The sequence below is a fragment of the Balaenoptera physalus genome (genome assembly GCF_965194825.1).
Source record: "Balaenoptera physalus genome assembly, contig: HAP1_SCAFFOLD_1272, whole genome shotgun sequence".
Classification (NCBI taxonomy): domain Eukaryota; kingdom Metazoa; phylum Chordata; class Mammalia; order Artiodactyla; family Balaenopteridae; genus Balaenoptera; species Balaenoptera physalus.
The window spans coordinates 178,069-184,399 of NW_028125524.1; the positions used below are offsets into that span (position 1 = coordinate 178,069).

At 43.7% G+C, this 6,331-nt stretch overlaps 1 long non-coding RNA gene across 1 annotated transcript; it reads left to right on the forward strand.

The window, feature by feature from the left end:
• Window positions 1-3,749: 3,749 nt before the first annotated feature.
• Window positions 3,750-5,953, forward strand: LOC309653832. Its single transcript, XR_014259548.1, has 3 exons — window positions 3,750-4,014; window positions 4,575-4,670; window positions 5,676-5,953. It is a non-coding gene; the product is annotated as an uncharacterized lncRNA (long non-coding RNA).
• The last annotated feature ends 378 nt before the right edge of the window (window positions 5,954-6,331 follow it).

Sequence of the window (6,331 nt, forward strand, 5' to 3'; positions counted from 1 at the left end):
GAAGAGATTTCCGACTTAACCATGCAGATTGCAGAAATGAGCAAGAATCTTCAGGAAGTGGAGAAGACCAGGAAGCAAGTGCAGCGAGAAAAGTCAGACCTCCAGGCTGCCCTGGAAGAGATGGAGGCACGTGTCTGAAATGTGAAGGAGGGCGGGGCGCTGTGGAAGGGGACTAGACCACCCCCAGTGGCCCTTCCTGCAGTAGGCTCTGTGTCTCCAATGGGAAGAATCCAGCCCCAACCCCGCCCTGGGGGGGACCAGCTGCTCTCTGCTGCCTCGCCTCATGGGTGTTCTCTACTCCATCGTATTTCTCCTATTGAATAAATAAACTTGTTCATTATGTCCTCAACGTCTTCCTCTCAGAAAGCAAGAACTCAATCAATCAATCACTAAACATCCAGAGAGCCAGCTCAGAATCCCTTAGTTTTAACAGAGAGTTATACACGGTCATCTTTGGCTGCTGGGAATTCTGTGTGGTCCAAAGAGTGCAGGATCCTGATGCTATCACCAGCTGTGGCCAGAGAGGGGCGGATGCTTAAGAGGGTCTAGGGAAATTTACCCTATGCAGGATAACAGGAGAGCAATTCCTCTGTCTTTCTCTGTCTTTTTTGAGAAGAGGTTGGCTCCTGACTTATGGTCACTATTTAAAAAGACACAGTAATCAAAATTTTTACTAATTGAAAACGATGCTCTGTCCTCCTCAAGACATAAGATTGTTAACAACAAAGCTTCAGTTCTAGTTTCATTACTAGTAACAATTTGGGAGCAAACTCTTTGACCTTCTTGAGTACTGTTCTATTTATTTGTAAAATGAGCCTAATAATACCCTTTTTATCATAATGGGGATGAAAAACCTCATTCAAGAAGGTGGCTGCCCCCGGCAATCCCAATCACTCCTATACTTTTATCAGGGTTCCTTGCAGCATGAAGAGGGCAAGATTTTGCGTGTCCAGCTAGAGTTGAACCAGCTGAAATCTGAGCTTGACTGCAAGATCATTGAGAAGGAAGAAGAAATCGAGAAGCTGAAAAGAAACAGCGGGCAGCAAAGGCCATGCAGAGTGTGCTGGATGCTGAGATCCGGAGCCGGAATGTTGCTCTGAGGCTGAAGAAGAAGATGGAGAGAGACCTCAGTGAGATGGAGATTCAGCTGGGCCACTCCAACCGCCAGGTGGCAGAGACCCAGAAACACCTGTGCTCAGTCCAGAGCCAGCTCAAGGTGAGTGCACGGCCCCTGGAGGACCTGGCGGGACCTCAGCCTGCCCTGGGCTCCGGTCTCACCCCTGGTTTCTCGTGAAGGACTCCCAGCTGCATCTGGATGATGCCCTGAGGAGCAACGAGGACCTTAAGGAGCAGCTGGCCCTCGTGGAGCGCAGGAATGGCCTCTTGCTGGAGGAGCCGGAGGAGAGGAAGGTGGCCCTGGCGCGGACGGAGCGCACCCGCAAGCTGGCGGAGCGCGAGCTGCTGGAGGCCAGCGACCGCATGCAGCTCCTTCAACCCCACGTGTGTCCGTCCTCACTCCACTCTGGGTCCACCCTGGAGGCAGGCAGGACCCAGGCTTGATGGAGAGGAGATCCCACCACTCCTTCCAGGCTAGTGGTCAAGACAAACTTTCATTAGGCCTAGTTCTCGGAATAACTTGGTCTCTAGATGGACAGATTGCTGAGCTTTCTTTTATCTGAAGATAAAAGATCATGGGGAAATCAGAGCAAGGCATGACAAATTATTGCATATAAGGGCTGGAAGAGGCTTCACAGAGGTGGTAACATTTAAGCTGCAAGCTTAGAAAATTAGGATTGTCTTTTGAAATAATTACTTTTAGGAAAGTTAAAGAATTTCTTGTTTCATTTCTTATTTTTTTGGACCACACCACATGGCATAAGGGATCTTAGTTCCCCAACCAGGGATCGAACCCGCACCCTGCGTGGTGGAAACACAAAGCCCTAATCACTGGACCGCCAGGGAATTCCCCCAAAATTCCTTGCTTTAAAAACTATTTTTTGAATTAGCCAAAAAACTAGAAAAATACCAACCATATTGTTAGCATTTTGGGGATCTCCTATTCTAGGTTCTTGTTTCTATACATAAATATGCTATTTTTTGTAAACGTGATCAATCCTTTTGCAACTTTTTTTCATTTAACAACGTGTTGTGAACATATTTCTATATTTTAAAATAGTTTCCTATGATACAGTTTTTAATGGCAGAAAAGCAGTCCATTTTAGTTGTGTATTATGGCACATTTATTTAATCAGTCTTCTACGGTTGGATATTTTTAGACTGTTCCCAATAAAAATTTTTAGGATTAGAAGATTGTATGACTAACTTCTTCATAACTAAATTTTCACATATATCCATGATTACTATTTCCTTAATATTCCTAAAAGTAAGTAAATTCCTGGAAGTATATATTCATGGTCAAAACAGCAAAGACATTTATGATATGTTGTAAATTGGTCTTTAACAAAGTTGTCCCAATTTTTACTCCCATGGGGAAAAGAAGTGAGAGTGCTTAGCTATTATTTTTTTTAATCTTCACCGATTTTATGGTTGGAAATGCCTCATTTTAAAAATTCTTATTTGTTTGATTACTAATGAGGTGGAACATTTTTGTCGTATTTGTTGGCTATTTGTATTTCTTCTGGTGTGTCTTAGCTATTTGTACTTTTGCCCTTTTTTCTTAATGATTTGTCTTTTTTACATATTAAGGAAGGAAATATTTTTTCAGTAATGCACATTGCAAATGTTTTCTCGTTTGTCATCAACCTAACAACTCTGTACAATGTTTTGATCATGAGAATTATTTTTCATTTCACATAGTTATGTCAACCATTTCCTTGTTCCAGCACCTTTAACTAAATAATTTATCCTTCCTCAAATATTTGAATGTCCACATTTATCATTTACTCACTTCTTTTATGTACAATTCTCGGGCCTGTTTTGGGATATCTGTCCTATCAAAAATGAAAGTCTTTTTAATTTTTTTTTCACCTGTGTGAAAAATAAGAAATGGAACGTTCTCGAGCTTGACTTCTTTCCCCACCCAACCCTCTCCCTTCCAATCGTTGTAAGTGTCCAAATGTAGCCCGAACCTCTTATCTAATTTTTCTTGTAGAACACGTGCCTGATAAATACCAAGAAAAAACTGGCAGCTGACATAGCCCAATGCCAGGCAGAGGTGGAGAAGTCTATCCAGGAGTCCAAAAATGCAGAGGAGAAGGCCAAGAAGGCCGTCACGGATGTGCACTCCATTCTTTCTTATCAGAGATGCTGTCTGGAGATAAGAAAGGGGCTTCTACACCACCCCTTTGGGACCTGCAAGTAGGTTTCCTCTCCTCACCCCTGCATTCAGTCAGTGGTGGCTTCCCGGAGAGACGGAAGGAGACGGAGCCTCAGCAGAGGCAAAGTGGGAGGGGAACCATGCAGCATCAGTGGTGGCTGCGGGAAGGAGGAAAGCATCAGCGTGCCTAGTACCAGCCTCACAGCACCCTCCGTGTGCCCGCATAGGCGGGGTGGGTGGCCCACTGATGCCTCTTGTGAACTTAACCAGGCGGCCATGATGGCCGAGGTGCTGACAGAGAAGGAGCAGGACACCAGCGCCCACCTGGCACGGATGAAGAAGCACCTGGAGCAGACGGTGAAGGACCTGCAGCACCGCCTGGACGAGGCTGAGCAGCTGGCCTTGAAGGGCGGCAAGAAGCACATCCAGAAGCTGGAGGCCAGTGTGGGTCTCTCAATCTCTCTGAATCCGGGAAGTGAAAACGGCACTCCCCGATCCTTCTCTCTTCTTGTATATTGACTCCCATCCTTATCCTGTGGCTGGGGACAGCCACCCAATATCGTCAGTAGGTCCTGAGTTAATTAACATCCCCCAAGACTGACTATATAAGTATCTTTCTTGATTGTAGGTACGTGAGCTTGAAGGAGAGGTAGGTTGAAAGTGAGCAGAAACGTAATGCTGAGGCTGTTAAAGGTTTGCGGAAACACGAGAGAAGAGTAAAGGAACTCACCTACCAGGTAAGGGGAAGAGCTTTCTAGAATATCCAGACTTCCTGAACAAAGGGAAATTGAAAACCTGGTGACTATGTCGTCCTCACAAATAGCTACATGTTAACTTGATATACATAAGGGGCAAATGACACAATCACCTATCACAGACCCTTTCCTAAGCTAGGAAAATCAGGAAGGCCTTTAGAAAATCGTGTAAGTGAGGAAAGAATACAGGTTTCAAAGACAGATAAACTGGTATTAGTCCTAGTTTGGCCTCTTACTTTTTAAACTCGGATAGGTTACCTAACACTCTCAACCTTAATTCATCACCTGTAAAATAGAATAAAAACATCTACTCACCAGAGTAGGGAGGTAAGGATTAGAGACGTGTATAACTCTCCAATATAGTGCCTGCACACAGTGGACATTAAACAAGAGTGGCTACTGTTAATACTATGAAGGAAGCCTCAGAGTGGACCACATTTACCCCAGGCCCACCTGCCATCATATCAAAGTGATTTACTTCACCACCTGTAGTGGGTTGATTTTGTTGGATTCAATGCAGACCATTTTTGTCAAACTTCCAGACTGAGGAAGACCGCAAGAATGTTCTCAGGCTGCAAGACCTGGTAGATAAATTACAGGCAAAGGTGAAATCATACAAGAGACAAGCTGAGGAGGCTGTAAGTATCTTTAAGCCCTTGAGGGAAGAAGAAAACTTCGTTGGGGGTAGAAAGTATATTAAGAGAATGTGTTAATGAGAAAGAAAGAGACCAAGTAAGAATATGTCATTCTTATTTTAAGAGAGATGATATAAATATGAATTTACCCCCAAATCCTAATTATAGAATAAGACCTCAAAACGAGATATTTTTATTATTAAGCAATTTGTAGGGGTTGGGGGAAAAAAAGAAAATTCCAAATAACCCACCTTACTTGATAGCTGCAAAGAATATCCAGCAGAAAATCTAACACCATGATAAATATTCCTCTCCCTCTAGAAATGCACAAAATCAATTGTTCCCAAAAGCCAAACAGAAATCTTTTACCCCAGCTGACTCCTTCCCTCACTACCACTGTCATCAGCAGGGACTTATCCCTGCACATTCGCTGTAGCAAATTAGGATGTGTTGGAAGGTTCTCCAGCTTCACTTTTCCTGGTTGTTCCCCACTCTTCCAGACACAGTGGAGTGGGAAAGAGGTAAGAAAAGGGAACACGAAAGGGAGAGGCACGAATGGTAGTAAGTCCAACCAACAAAGGGCATACTTTCTTCCTATCCCCATCCCCCCACCCGCAGCGTCTCTGTATACCAGAGTCAAAATATATGGCAAAAACATTTCAACTGGGATTTTCCCGAAGTTAGAATTTGACCTTACATTTATTGTCTAACCTCTGTGAGCGAGCGCACATGGGTCTCTTCCTCCTTTTCACTCAGTCCATACATCGTAAATAGACTTCACGTATACCTGGGTTTGACATAATGAGCTCGTCTCTTCCATTTCAAAACTATTTCTTCTTTCATTCTTTAGAATAAAAAATGTAATTGAAGTTACAACTTCTGTCTGCATTTGAAATCAGATATGACAAACAAACCGTAAGAAGAAAATATCTGAGTTGAGAAAATAATCCTGTTTGTGAAAAGTGCAATGAGAACCACAAAGTCTAACTCTCACAACTCTATTCTTAGGAGGAACAATCCAATGCTAATCTTGCCAGGTTCCGCAAGCTCCAGCACGAGCTGGAGGAGGCCGAGGAACGGGCTGACATTGCCGAGTCCCAGGTCAACAAGCTGCGGGTGAAGAGCCGGGAGATTCACACACAAGTCAGTGCAGAGTGAACACATCTGCCTGATGCTGCCAAGGGGCTGAAGAAATGCACAAAATGTGCTATTTTGGGTCACTTGCTTTGTGATGTTTTTCTCTTCATGTTGAATAAATAAAAACTACAGTGAACTGATAAACTGAACCAGACTTATTTACTTCCAAAATTATTTATTCTCAAACACAGTTCTCACCTAGCTATTATTTTTTAACATTATATATGGCTTTGTGGAACATTCAATATCTGTACCTCCCTCACCACCCCGCATCCCTGTTCCCATCTCCAGCTCCACCACACACACACACAATTACCTTTTACTGGACTTAATTTTATTAAATCTCTCTAGACTGTTACAAATGACTAAGGAAACCACTCATGGAGGTTACCCCTTCAGACAGGACACACTCATGCACCCACTGAACAGGTGGTTACTGAGCATCTACTATGCGCCGGGCACTGCTCTCAGTACTATGGGAATAGCAGTGAACAAAGCATACTTCCCTCCCTCTGGGAACTTATATT